The sequence below is a fragment of the Mya arenaria genome, chromosome 15, assembly GCF_026914265.1.
Source record: "Mya arenaria isolate MELC-2E11 chromosome 15, ASM2691426v1".
Lineage (NCBI taxonomy): Eukaryota > Metazoa > Mollusca > Bivalvia > Myida > Myidae > Mya > Mya arenaria.
This window is the reverse complement of record NC_069136.1, coordinates 17,752,875-17,770,540: the sequence shown is the minus strand read 5'-3', so window position 1 is coordinate 17,770,540 and position 17,666 is coordinate 17,752,875. Positions and strand designations below refer to the sequence as shown.

Here is a 17,666-nt window from a genome sequence, read left to right as displayed (position 1 = left end):
AATTACAGAAACATGTGAGAAAGAATTGAATTATCAAAATAATAACAAACGACGGAAATATGTGTCTTTATAGGCTTAAACGTGTTCTTAGTTTCATAAAAAGGATAATATATATTTTAATGGAAGTGTAAATTATAAGATAAAGCAAGTAATGTGTCAAATAACACAACAACACATACCCTGCTAATGAGGCACACTACTAAAGCCTAACAAACAACGGACGATACACAAACAACGTACAAACATAACAGACAGTCCACACATGAATCAACATGCCTTTACTTATACACGTTAAATTTTCACCGCCTCCTTTGTCGGTGAAACAGGAGCTCACTGCGAATATAAACAATAGTATCTGCACAAAACCTTACATTTGTTTAAACAGTTATTATTGATTGCACAAATGAAAATACAAGCCCTATCGGAGTCAGTATCATCTTGAAGACAGTGAAAACGAATCAAGTAAAGGAAATAATAAAATCTGATATAGTAACTTCAGAATAAAACGAACACCTGAATAGTATCTATCATGTGTTTCCAGTCCTCGTTACTGGTTTACGCAGGTGCCCTCGGTTTGGAATTTTCGATCCGAACCAGAAACACATGGTTTGTCTTTTTCTTGCAGACCTTAAATTATCCACATGCGTTATATTGACATAGAAATTGCATTTCTTTGGTAACTTTCACCAAAACCTCATAAGACGTAACTTTCTGACGTTGGCAATTTTAAATTGGCCTGTCCAGTTTGCAAGAAAGGCATTTCCGCCGAAACTAACAGTAATAGAATGTCAGCCGGGTCACGTGCATCATCGGGCAATCTCTTATTTATTTTACTCTATGGTTTATGGAAATTAAATAATGTCATTTCAATTAAGCGCAATTAACTTTATAATTATACAACAGTTTATTCAAAACTTAAACAAATCGTCAAAACGCGATTTGTAGAGGAATTCTTTGACATCAACACTAATCTAAAAACCAGCAACGCATGCTATTCTTTATTTGTCCATTTAGAAAAAAAACACATCACTTGCAAAGGATTAAATCCAGAAATAGCAATAGCGAAATTTCCTTAAAGGTTCGATTTAGTAAACAAAATTAAAACAACTCTACGACATAACTTAGGTAAATTGAAGGTTTAAAACTGTGTTCATATATTCTAATAAGTGCTTGAAATAGGCAGGGGCTCCATGAACTGATATACCACGGTTAACATTTTAAATCAAGAGAGCGCCATGTTGTCAGAAACATGTTAAAACTTAAATAAAAATGTATCCACCAACACCCAAATGGAAGCCAAGAACTAACTTCGCATTAAATGACTGTACGACAATTTTGGAGTTATGTTGAAAGTGTTTCAAACATGTCGACAACTAGTCTGTCTTCCTATTCCATTGCTGGAAGCACTGGACTCAGGGAAGAGAATCAATTGCTCTTTACCCAAACAAACAAAATGGTGGCTGGTTTTATATAAATATCGTACTTTTAACAGTAGGTTTGAGAAATAATTTTATCTATTAACTTGCCAAACGATTTCTAATATAAGCCTGTTTTCTGAACAAAATGCCATAGTTCTTCACTTAGTCATGAGAATCGAATCGATTGAAACTTCGGCAAAAACAGAGGATAAGGACTAGGGCAATTTGTCAAATTGTCCAAGTTTTGGAAGCTTATAACCTTTTTGGACTAGGGCACTTGTGGCCTAGTTCATAGCCGTAAACGCGCTATCTGCATTCTCAAGCCGAATCTGGGGGTTCACTGACGTAATGTATTCATACGCTGTATTTTGATTGGATTGCCGTTAGCGAATTTGAATAATCAAAGTAGTACCGGAACTGATTACAATGAAAACATCCAATAAAAATAGTTCTCCTAACAAGACAAGCTAATTATATGTTCTTTTAATGAAGCACAAGAAATGGATACGTAGCGTAGTGAGTTAATCGTGTTTACTACATGAATGTTCTTGCATAAGGTCAGATTAAATGCAATAAGAATATGAACATATTGGAAGAGTACGCATCGACATTTTCCCATTCAATTCTCTTTATTAATAGACTGGTAGCTGCTTTCTCTTTTATCCGAAAAGAGACCAGTATCAGCTAACCACGGTGCCCGTCGCGCATTCGAAATGTCTTGTGGGTACGTAAACCGAATCAAGTGTACGGTCTGTGTAGTAAACAACCAGGATATTTGGTTTTAAAAAAAAGTATTGTTATCCTTTGTGTAGAATGTTGGTGTTAATTTATTAACAGGGCTGTTCTTTTTTTCGACATAATTTGCATGTTTCCGTGACATTTTATTTTCAAATACAAAGTTTATTTTTACCTAATCATTGCATGGCACTCAGCACTTTTTTTAAATACAGCATGATTTTTGGTATTGATTGTTTAAATACTATGTAACAATTAGTGTAAAATAAAAACCATATGCCGCGTACCTGTATAACGTTATAACTTGTGTTTTTGAGGAAAAGGAAATTCGGGTACCAGTCTACTGTATTGACTCATTCACTCTGATCAGAGCGGCCAAATGCTTCACACATGTACATGTTATCACTACTGCCGGATGCTGATGATGTGAATTTTATACGTGTTTTATTGAAGAAATTCATCAATAAAGTCGCCATTGAATGATTACCACCATCAAACAGATTTATTGTCATCTTACCGCGGGTAACATGTTTAATTTGACACGTAGAATTTCAAGCAATTTCGTTTGATAAAATCATGTGATTTCAATTTTGCAAAATGGAGATAAATCATTAAGAAATATCAAATATGCGCATACTTATTTATGAAGTTTCATTCTAAATGAAGCCAAGTGTATGAATATGTGCACAGCATATGGCTTACGAATATGATGAGTGTTTACCTATGTGCGCAGAAAAGTCTTGGAGCCATTCTCAGTGTAAGTATATTTTGTTCAATGACATTGTGATAAACCATCGCCATTTGTTAAAAAAATCTTGCCTGTTCACTTTTGATTTCCACTCTTATAATGCACCAGTCAATTGTTTCCATCCCCCCGGGGTATACTAGGGAAAAGGGCAGTGTTTTCACATTTCAAGTGTCCTCGCAGTGCCTGATGATTGCGGTGGTTTTGTCTTCCCGCAAAATATAGCGGGGAATTACCCTTACCTAAGATCCTTGGGGTGCGATGTTATTTGGCAGGGATTTTACCACCAGTTCGTTCCCGCAGGGCAGGGCAGGGATTTTATAGGGGATTGGTTGGACTGAAAGTCAAAATATTCCTCAGACCTGGAGGGTGCGTGATTACATTTGACTGGTGCATAAATTACAAGTTCTTTTTCTGAAGACGCTTTGAGCTCACTTTTCGTTTCCTAGCCAAGTATGAAAATCAGTAATCAGTCAGAGATACAGTATGGTGATGCATTGTTGATAGATCTATATAAATTTGAGAAATATTTGAGGGAAAGGTATTTGGTTAAATAATTTACAAATGTAACTTTTGAGGGTTTTTTAACAATGCAGTGCTGAAAATTGTGGAGAAAGAATTGAACTTGAATTATAAATCATTTGACTTGTGGCATTTAGGGAACAAAATGTAAATCAACATATTCAATAAAGTTCCCTTAACATCAAATATTGTGGCATAGTGAAGTAATGAAGATTTAACCTCACAACAGTCTTTCTCAAATGCTGGACCAGGGGGGGGGGGTGCATGGTTACCATTGACTGATAAGCTTGCGTATACATTCAGATTCAGGGTTTTGGTGCGCAGTTGACAAATTAACTAATTACTTAGATTAGCTTTCCAATCGCATACACAATGCAGTTCGAAACCTTGATAATTCGTACAAATCTTGGTTGCAGACCATTACTATTAAATATTTGATAAGTCACAGACATTATAAGGTGCATTCTAAATGGGCTGTACTCAGTAAATAATGATAAAGAAAAAAACTTTTTTTTTTTATAAAAACCTGACATTAACTTGTTATCGTTGCGTACAATTAATGCATTGAAACTTACTAACTGATGATCCACATAGTTCACAAATGATTTATTAATAGCAGTTATTTCGTGTCTTTCTATTAAAAAAATACTAGGTACATTGTATTTCTACCGAGTAAAATTCATTCCTTATGCGTAATCTGTCGTTATTACGTGAGTTATATCTGGAAATTCCACCCAGTAAGAGTAAGTCTTCATAGCATAGTGGATTCGACACTGCACTGCAATTTTTTTACATTTTGGTATTTTATTTACAATAACGATATCAAAGAGTAAAATAGTTTCTTAAAAAATTGTCCTTAGATTCGCTAAAGAAAAAACAACTTTTTTGGTGCTAATCTGGTGTACAGTCCCTTTAATAAACAACAAGTGAAGCCAATGCTGTATTAAATTTGAGACAAACAAAATGAAGATAGTACAAAGTTCAAAAGTGTTACCAATTTGAGAAAACCTTACGTAATTTATAAATTGTTATGCGATTCAGACAATTTTAATGCTAGAGATCGCAAAAAAACATTCCCTTGAATTATTCCTGTCATAATTTAAACTCATAATCAAATTTCAATGCACAGCATTTGAAATAGTTTAAAACGGATGAAAAACTGTTATTTTTAAAAAGCACAATACATTGCATTTCTTTTATGTGACCTAATATTGATATAAGAATTTATTCAGATCATAATTTAGTGACTTTTCTTGCACTTAAATGTGAACAAGTATGCTTGGGATTAATCACTAAGGAAAACAAATTTCAAAGAATGAAATTAAATGAAGCACAAAATATCTTTGATATACAAAAAATGAAACTTTTTAGACTTTCAAAACTTTAACATTTACTAAATACGGTTACATAAAATGATGAATACATTTGTAGGATTTGATATCCCACTAATTGTAACCGTCGGCTTCGTTCATTCTAAACTTTCTCTCAGTGATAAGGAATACATTTTATTCACTGCAGTTGTTTTCTAGCTTTATGAAAATAAGAACAATGGAAACAATGCATTTACTACTGTTGATCAGTGCAGATTGTGTGAGGTCATGGTTGATTCTGCCGAAATTGGATACTGATTGGTCAGTCAGGTGTTTTTGGTAGGCATGATTAGCATGAATCTTAATTTTAACCATCATTTATGAATGTTTACAAAATCATTGAATATTGAAATAACAAGCGAAATGTTTGTTTGAATGATGAAAGCCATGAAATAATGTGAAGTATTCAAAAAGAGACCATTTTTCAGCTTGTGTAAGTATTGAGAAAATTATTAAGTAAAATATTTATTGTTTTATCTGGAAAATGTTGAAATCTCATGTTTAGGCTTATAGTGATCATACTTGATTGCTATGTTATTGCAATATGTTTTATTCATTGCAATATTAATGTAAAACATTTTTATGTTGACTTAAATTTGTAGATAAAAACTAATGGTATAGGTGATGTGAGAATGATCTCTTAAGTCTTTAAAACCCCTTTTGGTATTGTGAGTTTTTTGCTCCAGTCTTGATCAGTTTAGCTTTTGAAGATTTTCAAAGTAACTGCAAAACAAGTCCAGTTGTCTAGAAAGACTATGTCAAACCCTTACAAGTAAAATTTCTAGTGTTTTCAAATTACCAACTTGGCAATGGTTTTATCATAACATAGGATATTAATGCTATTGCTTTTAAAGGAAATGCTAGTGTTTTTGTATGTGGAATGATATATCATAAGTGGCACTAAATTGAACATAATTTATAGTTCTCATTGATAAAACACATAGTCCCAAGTACATGTTGATCTAAGATTTAAGGCTTGGATGGAGTCAGGGCAAGAAAATTGCATGTAACATTGTTAATACATTGTACTTTCTAACGCAGGAACTGTTTGTTTATTCAAGTAAATAAAGCAATCCCAACACAAAGGAAATGCAGTACTGCTTAACCAGCTCAATTGACATCATGAGTTAAATTGCTGCAACTTTTCAAATTTCCTTTGCAGCTTGCAAGCACTTTTAGTCTAAAGTTTAAGCTAGCCCATTAAACAGTGACCCCTTGTGATGTGAGCCGATTTGTTTAATGCTTAGAACATGGTTATCAACATTCCCCTAAATGAAGCCCTAGTCCATCAGTGCTTTCAGCACTTTGATTATGCCCTCTTATCAATTATTTTCTATATGACACAATAATAAATGTATTTGTCTGAAGACTAAATAACTTAAAGTCATAAAAAAAGGTTTTCAAATTTATTGTAAGGTGCAGTTACCCGAAAATTGCGTAAAGTGCAGTGCCTTTTCTTGACAAATTAAACAGATTTTTATTTCTCACTTTAGATCAGTCCAAACTATATACTGAACGCTTTGTGATAAAGGAGGAGAGATCTCGTCCAGATACAAATAACTGTTATCCGCCATTAGCTTGTTTTAAGGGTCTGTCACACCTAGGAGATTTGGTTCGGCGTGGCTTAACCGGAGTACACATTTGGAGATATCTGGGATCGGTACTAGAACGGCAGCGCAAAGGTATTAAATCGTTAAGAAAGGTACTACATCGTCAGGACACCGTCAGAACATCGGCGAAAAAAGCAACGGCCGGGAAGTAAAGTTAGCTCCGGTTAACGGTGGCACACCGGTGGGACAACGAGGTGCCTCGATATAACAAAGTTACAGAAAGGTGGTATTCGGTAGATTATCGACTCTTATATCGTTAGGACAACAGTACAACGGTATCACAACGGCAGTACAACGTCGGTTTCGCTACGGCCAATATAGTTTTGCCAAGTGCTTTCTAGACGGACCTCCGCCGGTGTTCCGAATTAATATAGTGCATGCTCAGGTTCAGTCCCGGCTAGGTACATATTTTACAGATGTATTAATACTTAGTTAGTTTCCAATTCACAGAAATATCTTTCTAAAATTGTTTACAACTTGTTCAAAAATAGACGTGGCATAAGACTGAGAATGCATTGCTATCAAAAAGAACTTGTCTTGGAAAATGTAAACTGGATTTCTTTATTAGGAACTAAAGGGATGGAAAACGAGGCACATTTTATATTTATTTTCATATTTGTAAAACTTAAATTAAGTTGCAACAATTCTTCAATTCTCTATATATTTATATTTATTTATTAGGAACTAAAGGGATTGAAAATGAGGCGCACTTTATATTTATTTTCAACTTTGTAATTTTGTGTAAAGTCTATCAGTCCTCTAAAATTAAGTTGCAACAATTCTTCAATCCTTTTATACATATATTGAAACAAATGTATTGTTCACAGGTTTCACAAATTGTACGTCCTTCTTCATTTGGCGCCACCCCACGTGTTCTTTAGTTTAAATTCGGTTCGGACGTTGAAAATCCAAAGTTCACTTGAACGTGTCATAAGCGAACTGTCTCATGACTTATTGATGTGATCTGGATCTCAATGTCGGAATTGAACACGTTCCCGTTCATCTTGTAGCAACGTGCCTTTTCCCGCCGTTTCTCCCAACGGTTGATTGATCGCAGTGGGAAGCAGATTACACCGGAAAGAGCGATTGTGATTCCTGCCAGATAAAATGCTCCTTTGTAGTCGCCTGCCTCGTCCGACAACGCGCCTGTAACGTATAAGTGAATGTTGAAGAGGGTAACGGAGGGAGGGTAGAGAGTGGGGAAAATCAGCCACCTCGGGGACACGTCGTTCTGTTGGCCTCTTAAAACAAACACCGAGTGTGATGTTATTTATATCAACTTTCAGCTGGTAGTACAAGCCGAGCTAAAATAGTACGTATATCTAAGTTTTAAGTTTACTTAAAGAGGACTGGATGGATAGAAACCATGAATAAGTAGAATCGACCGCATTTGACCTGCTATTGGTGCTCCTATGAATGCTGATACACCCTGGCACATGGTCACGAGCCCAAAAGAGGACGTCAGTTTCTCTATACCCAACAATTCAGCCATGATAATAGACCGGTAAGATACGAACACGGCTGAAGAAATAAAACAACATACAAACATGCATTTTTCAAGGGTGTTTTATTGTCCTTCATGATTAATATTAATGTATGCGTTCGGATTATACTGTCTTCTTTTCTTATAATCATATCAGTTTGTGTTTTTGTTTTGTTTTTGGCCATACTCATTTTTTAAGCGAAATGTTACCAACATTTCTACATACTTTATTCAGCAATATTCAATTTTAGAAATCACTATTCGGAAATTTTGAATATATACTGAACATTGGGATATTCCTCCAATGTTTTTGATGTAATTTAACTTGTAAGAGTTAAATTCGTTTGCAATTTACAAATCATGCTTATATTAAAAATACTATCAGTGCAAGTACATGTACCATCATTACGAACAGACTCAAATCTGAGTCTAGATGCTGACTCAGAAAAATAAAAATAGATACAACACTTGCTGGAACATATTAGGGGTTTCTCGCAAGTAAAATGTTAAAACGGGTCCAAAATACGTAGCAGTGTATCGTTGAAGAGACAACAGGCAACCGACGTTAACATTCGGAAAACAATGGCGTTTGAAGCGTAACTATTGATATACGTCTATACAACATCTCATACAATTAGAGACCTATTTAACTTGGTATTTATTTTTTCGCGGTGAAACATTAGTACACGTCATCTGACATGATATTGCTTCATTAGTGTGTACAAAAGGGTTGCAGGGAACTTTAACAATCGAAAGAAACGGTATTTTGAAGCGTTACTGTTATCTTTAGTCTGAAAAGGGAATTTGAGTATATTATAAAAACAATTTGGTGAAAAACATGGGATGTAACATGTTCAAAGCTTGTTTTAAAATGGCGAATTCTTGTATTTTATAAAACTATCGTAACACAGCAGTTCTGCTCCACACTCTAATTTGGCTAGCACATACATATACTTATCCCGAAAACGATGGCGTAGGTCGCCATTCCGCTGAATACAGCATACATTGGTACGAACATGGTGGTAACGCCCCCAATCACCAGGGTAACACTATTGATTAAAATAGCGTCGGCCCAGGGTCGGTCCGCTAACCAGCCGACAAACACGCGCACCACCGTGTTGGTTATGCCGATTGTGGATATAATCATGGCGCCTTGCTTTGACGTCATACCCAAGTCGTTCACTAGATAAGGAATGTATGTGAGCGGAATCAAAAATCCTGAAATTGTAATTTACAGGGTGCTTAATAGTGTACTGCCATGGAACAAGGCCTTATTAAACATATAGACTAGAGCAATGCACAACGTGCTACAAAATGTGTCGTTCACATGTTTGTATTAGCCATTCCATTTCTTAGACATATATCGATATGTACATACGTTAAGACATACAAGTTCACACGCTCTGACATACAAGTACACAAGCTCAGACATACAAGTACACACGCTCAGACATACAAGCACATACGCTCAGACATACAAGCACATACAATCAGACATTTAAGTACATACGCTAAGACATACAAGTACACACGCTCAGACATTAAAGTACATACGCTCAGACATTCAAGCGCATACACTCAGACAAACAAGTACATACACTGGGGCAAAAAAGTACACACGCTCAGACATTCAAGCACATACACTCAGACAAACAAGTACACACGCTCTGACATACAAGTACATACGCTCAGACATACAAGTACATACGCTCAGACATACAAGTACACACGCTCAGACATACATGTACAAACGCTCAGACATACAAGTACACACGCTCTGACATACAAGTACATAAGCTCAGACATACAAGTACAAACGCTCAGACATACAAGTACACACGCTCAGACATACAAGTACACACGCTCAGACATACAAGTACACACGCTCTGACATACAAGTACACACGCTCAGACATACAAGTACACACGCTAAGACATACAAGTACACACGCTCTGACATACAAGTACATACGCTCAGACATACAAATACATACGCTAAGACATACAAGTACACACGCTCAGACATTCAAGTATATACGCTAAGACATACAAGTACACACGCTCAGACATGCAAGTACAAACGCTCAGACATAAAAGTACACACGCTCACACATACAATGCATACGCTCAGACATACAATGCATACGCTCAGTAATACAATGCATACTATCAGACTTAAAATGCATGCGCTCAGACATACATTGCATACGCTCAGACATAAAATGCATACGCTCAGACATACAAACGATTGAGAAGATTTGGCTTTTGTATTGTCAGCAAATTATCTTAAAGGCTCACAATAGTTTGAAGCAACGCATATAAAAAGTTAATGTATGTTAATTATTCTTTTTACTTTAATGATCAGAATGAAAAACGACATTTGATTTATAAACAGACAAAAAATTATTATGTTGTTTGAATGTTTTTTTTGTTCAATTAATTGCTACGTGGCCACAATGTGTCTAGTTAAAAACGGAAAATTGTATCTAATAGTTATCTTATCTGTACACAACTCATGATTTGTTTTGTTTATCAATAAAGTCAAGTGACTCAAACATAATAATGCATTACAAGAAACAATATATATATATTTGCCTGTATCATATCCCTATAAAATAGTTGTACATGAGCACTAGTGCGGGACGACAGAGTGACATGTCTCTTCTAACAAATGAAAACATTGAACGCTGATTAACGGATTCGTAACATTTCATTACAAAAAGGCCTTTCTACTCACCAAGCGTACATGGAAAGGTGGACATTCCATATACAATAAATGTCGGGCTTTTCAGGAGCTCAAAATCGAACGTTGACGAGATATCAAAGTTACAACACTTTTTCGCAGACTTTTTATCCGAAGGTTTTTCACCAGAGGCACTGTCTAACCCTTTCCCTTTCAAAGCGCGGGCGGCGCACTCACTCTTTCGCTTCCGTTCAGAGTAAGTTTGTGAGCCCTTGAGAGGTCGCAGGAGGGCGGCTATAGGGATCCCGTTAAGCACAATAGCGGAGATAATCATCATTGCACCCTTCCAAGTGTATTTCTCTATTAGGAACTCGCTTAGCGGCGCAAACACGATGCTGCCTATGCCACTTCCACAGACAGCAATGCCGGTAGCGAGGGCGCGCTTTTTTTGTGAAATAGTGGCCAACGGAGACAATGGCCGGGAGAAACAGCAACCCAAGACCCGCCCCTAAAACAAGAAAAAAATATTAGTGCTGTCTAAAAGATACCATGTACACTAACTTCATTAGGTTTTTTTTTCAAACTTTATTATAATGTTGTTTTTTCTTTATTCTGTTTTTACAAACGGGCAACATATCTATATATTAACTTCTACTGAACACGTTCCATAGTTATTTATTCGAAAAGATATAGAAACAAGCTTAGTAGCAAATATTCTAAACATAAACCCGGTTTAATGGCACTGGGTTAACGCCAAAGACATAGATCATAAAATCACAAACAAGAGACATGGAAGAAAAACACAAAACTCCACAAGCAGCACAGTGCATACGTAATATGTATAAAAAACTGGGTACATTTATCAAGGATTGTTAGGTACCGCCTTGGAACGGTCAGTAAAACGTATCTTTACTGGGGACTTTAACCAGTTTAAATGCACAAACCTCACTCCTATCCCAACAATCCTAAAAAAGATAAAAAGCAAAAGGTAAATGCTTCTTGACTGGTCAAAAGATTACCCCATTTATTTCGAAACGATATCGCTCGAACCCGGTAATGTTTCCTGCGCCTATCGGGTCACCTACTCACCCCGTACTTTTAATGAAGTCTCTGTCACAAGTCGTCTTATAATATAAGTTTATTCAACGAATTCAAAAAACAGTTTAAATATGAGAGCCTTTGGTATACTGCATTTTTCTTGTACAAAATTTTGTGCAAGTCGGCCAAGATATGAATTGTTATATGTTCTGATATATCATATCCTCAAAAACTCTCTCTATAAGTTTACTGTTTTTGTATCTTTAATAAGACCAAGCAATATTTTTTCAAAGTGTCAAATTCGTTAAAAATGGTAATAATTTGTACAAACTCTGTGTTGATGATACAGTCTGTAATGCTTATATATAAGCGAACTGTTCTTAGCTTTGCTGAGTTACATACCTAGTATATAATTATGTTGTTTTTATGTGCAGTTTGAATTGCACATTTTACAATAATAAATAACTAACTTGATTATATGTACCTGATCCGAGATATTATAGCCTCAGGGGATATTTATTATTTTCAGTGTAATATCGTATTTTATTTCACGAGTGTAATAGAAAAAAATGCACTTTTACTAGTGGCGAAGTTCTATGATAATGAGTGAAATAAAATACGATGCTATACTGGGATAAACAAATATCCTTGTCATCTCAATAATAAATGAAATATACACTTATCTGTAAAACATGACTTTTTATTTATCCATAGCAGTCTTTGAAAAGCTGTTAAATGACCCAAACAAAACACTACATACCTCCAAGTAGGACAAATACGAGGATCATGATGCGAACGTTAGGGAAAAACGTACACAGGAAAAACGAGACGGCGGCAAGGAACGCTCCGAAGATGGCCACTGGTCGGCATCCAGACACTGTCACCAGGATACTCGCTATAGGACCTTTGAAAAGGCGAAGAAGTGTTAAAGGTCGATTGAAGAATAACGTTTTTGACAGTCAAGGCTGGTCATAACAATGTAAGTTAACCTTTCGCTTTTCCCTTACTAGCAATTTTAGTGGTTTCAGGTTAAGGTTTGAGTAAAAAAAATAATTCTTTAATATAATGCTACCAAATCAAATTTTAAAAGTAGGACAGTTTTACCCATTCATGTATACGGTCATTCACAAATTTGTCAATTAATTTAGGTCATTATTTATCGCGCAGGTCACATTTTAGATTAGGTTGATCGCCCAGATATGTTTATCGAGATTTCGTGGAAAAGGGGTGTCTGAACAAGATATAATCTGTTGTATAACCGTTTATGCCCTTTGTCCCCTTAAAGTGACTTTTATTACTCAAAATCAGTACATACACATGTATAAAAACATCAATTTTGACTGATCAACCTAATACTACTTACTTAATAATGCCATTAGTGTTAATATCAAATAATGATAACAAGAGTGTTACCGTGTATTTAATAGCAGAAAGCGCAAAAATAATAAATGATTGGTGAATTCTAAAAGCTTTACTGGGGTCTTCTATAGTCTCATAAATTAAAAATACCGTGTTTTATGCTCATTTCTTTCAAACTAAACATGGTTTATTTCATAAGAACCATTGGTTTCGACATTAATTCATTCTTTTTGGAATATTTAAACAATATTTTAGATTGTTTCAAATCATATTTGGGAGTAAGAGTGCATCTTTAATTGACCTTCATAGCCTAACAGCAACAAAGTAATATAACCCATTTATGCTATTAAATTGCTTATTGGTTTAATGTTTTTGTTCCATACAACATTTTACTGATATGAAAGTCCCTGATTGTGTTTAGTAGCCGTTTCATGATGTGACATTGGTCATAGTAAATAGGAGCGCACATTGGGTGGGTGCAACTAAGAGAATACCCTTTTTGTCTATACAACCGGAAAGTAAAAGGAGATGGAGTGGGTATCAGGTTCTTTAATAAACAAATATTTCTTTTAGTGAAATACAGTTGTATCTATTTATTTCATTGATATATTTGTTTGATATTGTCATTTATCGGATGGATACGTAACCTTTTGAATTCACCAGTTTTGGAGTTTTTTTTATCATATCATATTTTTTTTTTTAGAGCGACATAGTTTAACCTTTCAGGTTTTGGCTAAAACATTCTTTGCAGTATATATCTTTTCAATCGTGTAGCTCAGTTTCTTCCACTTTCTTAAAGTTATTCTGTTGTGATTGTACGCTCTAAATCATTTGTTCAGCGTAATTGAGTCATGACTTTGTGTTTCTTAACATGGTAATTTATCATTATTAATAATTGGCTGCTAATCGTTTCCTCTATTATACTTTGTATTATTACAATACATACACGCTTAATATACGAACATATATTAAGGCACGTTGTTAGTAGGTGATCCGATATGGAATAAATGGGGGCAAAGACAACCATATCGGGTCACCTACTAACCCCGTTACGTATTTAACACGTCGACAATCATTTATTTATCGGGATCGGAAAATAAATGCCATTTTGGTTCGAATCAGTAAATAAATAAGAATTATCCAAGTTTTGTAGTAGAGGTATTGCATTGCCTTTACTGCTGTTTTGATTTACAAGCATTCTAACAATTTTCCAAAAAAGGCGCGGATTGGATGAAATAAACTCGATCTGTTCACCCACTGAGTTCATAAAAAGTGTTCTTTTGCATATTTAGTCATATTTGATTTTTTTTTATTTTTTTTACTTTTTTAGAGTTGACACAATCACACGAATTTCCTGATGGCGTAGCTTTTATTTCTAGTTTGTCACGTTTGTTAGATAATTTTCTAATTTCAGAGTCATACCATGGCTTTGTTGAATTACGAATTGCATAAGGAGTAGGTATGCATAACTCAGCGATATTATTAAATCATTTAGTAAAACAATTTGTAAATTTGTCGATATTTCCGTTATTTGAAACATTCCAGTCGGTAATTCTAATAAGATATTTCATTTTGTTAAAAACTGCTCGTTTACAGTTCCATACCTTTCTAGTGATGCTTTTGGTAAAAGAAAACTGCTTTTAATGAAAACATGACCACGATAACGAGTTGCCTAAATTTAAAACGTAAATGTGATGTGAAACTGCAATCGGGTCTTACTAGGTCCGCGTAAAGTTCGTTATTCTTGTTGGGGAAAAGATAACATTTAGTAAGTTACTGAATGACATAAAATCAGAAAACTTCCGATTTAGTGGATTGAGTTGATCCTCATTTTTATCTCCAACAAATATAATATTGTTACATACTTATCAAGGGACACATTAACTCTATCCCAAAATTCGATTGTTGAGTGAGGATTTTGATAAAACGTTATTACTAAAAAAGTTTCATTTTTGTACTTCAACACCCAAAATGATTCGGGTAGATAATTTTCTAATTTTTCAATTGTATTGGACAGAAGTATGTCGTGACATACATTAAGAAACCCCACCAGAATGGGTCGAGTAACCTTTTCTAAACATTCATTCTTGATTTTCAATAAGCAGAAAATCTTCGCTGACTTCATTTGATAAATGTGGTTCTGTAAAACATAAAAAAATGAAAGTCAATAAACTTGCTCTTTGGATCTGATACTCAGAATATTTTGTTGTAAAATTAAAAAGCAATTATCGGAGTCCGGTCCAGGGTTTGATTCTACATCACCTGACAAAATCAATAGTATTGGCATCAATATCTAAACGAACAAGAAATATCCATACAATATATCATATGTACATGCAATGCATATTTAGTCAAAGCTATGAAATATGTTCTCATATAAGATAACATTATATTAAATGTCAGAGAGACTCGTAACATGTTTAAACGTTACATACAGCGAATGCTAGCGGTAATGACTGGTAATGGGTTTAAACTAATTGAGCATATTTTTGAAGTTCTACAGGGACGTGCGTTAACCCTATGGCAATCCTATAAGTTATGTCATATGTAACTACTTAATTACATCAACAATAAAACTCGGTTGCCATAGGGATGTGGACAAACTGAAACGTTAAACAGTGAACAGGAGCTTATAGAAGAATAGAATTGATAGAAAAAAGACGTCAGAAGAAGTGCATAAAATTGAAACCATTAATTTGCAGAAGCAAGATACTGTGAACTTTAAGAACCTTTAAAAGTGGCAAAAGGAACGTAAATTTGCCGAGGAATCTATACTTGTAATATAACGTATAATTTTGTGGATCATTCTAGATGCGTGTTTGCGTTTTCCCGATTCGAGATAAAATGGGGTTCCAGTAAGTTATGATACAGCAAGCAACATGACTGTTGCGTTTATTACTTTAATCATGTTAAATGTTGTATTATCGGCCTCCTACTAGCTCGCATTGACAAATCTAGGCTTGTGTTAAGAGAATACTGTATTTTTCAAGTGTTGGACAATTTGATTCCTAGTCCCTTTAAAAGTGCAGTTGCTCTCCTGTTGCTCTATAAAAAGCGTTGCAACTCTGCAGCACTTTCTGTTTTTCATTTCTTTCAATTTACATTTTTTTTTCACTTTCGGTATTTGAAATACCCTAAGTTTCACATTGATCATAAATACAGTTGTTCAAACAGTGCGGCTTTCATTGTTCTTCAAGAACGGCTAATATTGAGCATTTAAAGTGTAATGTTATGATGACCTTTTCTAAGGAATTGTTTTTGAACTCTATATAACCAGAATGCTTGATCATAATATCTTGAAACTTGCTAGTAATACATTTCATAACCTGTAACTTACTCCTGTTTGTCTTGAGGTCAATGGTCAATGTGTTTTCTCCCATTTTGTAAACAAACGATTTACGGACGCTTTATCATACAATGCTAAAACCCATTAGAAATACTTATAATAAACAAATGACCCTTATTGATTTTGATGTCAGAGGTCAATTTTGTAGTCACTCATTCCACGTTTAAAGAGAAAATAAATGGAGATAGTTTGATTTGACATGACCCCTGAAAAGGACTAATTTCTCAGGCGAACGATGCAGGTCAATGAGATGAGATTCTGAACATTATTTCTCAGACCTTTTTCGAAGTTTTATTTATTTTGTACTCCATAATCCAAACTGATATGGTTTGGTTGGAACAAAACGTTATTATCGCTTTGTCCTATAATGAACCCTTTAAAATGTTCGGCTTTAAAATAAAGCTGTTTAAAACAAACAAATCATATAAGATTCACAAAGGTATTTCAGTATGGCCAATTTTAATATACTTGAAGTGGTGGTTGTGGAGGTCGTTTTGTTTGTTAAGGAAGAAGTGGTTGCAGCAGCAGTTGTAGAATTAAATTTAGTGTAGATAGTGATACTAGTGATAGCAATAACAGAAGCAGTATCGGGAGTTGTGTTGGACGCCGTAGATAAAAATATAACATTTCAAATGACACAACTGCAACAAAGTATAAACACACTTTTTATTTCAAATTATTTGGTGTCATATTCTTAGTAAAACGTTACTGAAATGAACGTCACGTGCCTTTCAAAATAAACGATACAGGAAAAAAGTATGTCGGCTAAAAAGGTATCTATCATATAGAAAAACATTATGAAACCATAGAAAGAGAACTGATAAAAGTATGAAATATTTTTTTAACTTTAAAATTGACATAGGAATTGTCGGAATATAATTTTCAAAAAATAACCGAACGTGACTCACTCACCTATGCCGATGTAGGTTCCGTTTAACACGGAGATAATCCAGGAAGTGAGACTCTTGCTCTCCTCAAAATATTGAAGCAGCTCCCTGTAGAAAATCCCGAACGAAAACGAGATTCCGTCCAAAATCACGCCCACCATGAACGCTGCAAAAGTCACCGCCCATCCCCATCCACCGTCCGGCGCGTTGTCATAAAAACTCGGTTCTAGTTCCGTAGTCCCGGCGTTTTTATAAAAATTGCTTTGATCTACCACCGCCTTATCAAGCGCTCCACGTTTTAAAACATCAATGGCCGTTTTCTTTAAAATATCATCACACTTTTCTGAACTTGTCAAATCACTGCCGAGATTACTATAAGCATGCGATTGTTCTTCTATGAGATCCCTGATAATCTCTGTTCTGTCTACTTCCGGTTTGTCCACCTTGTTGTTCACTTGTTCCATCTTCAT

At 34.9% G+C, this 17,666-nt stretch overlaps 1 pseudogene; it reads right to left on the bottom strand.

Annotated features, from left to right (window-relative positions):
• Positions 1-7,328: 7,328 nt before the first annotated feature.
• On the bottom strand, positions 7,329-17,666 carry LOC128219164 (monocarboxylate transporter 13-like; annotated as a pseudogene).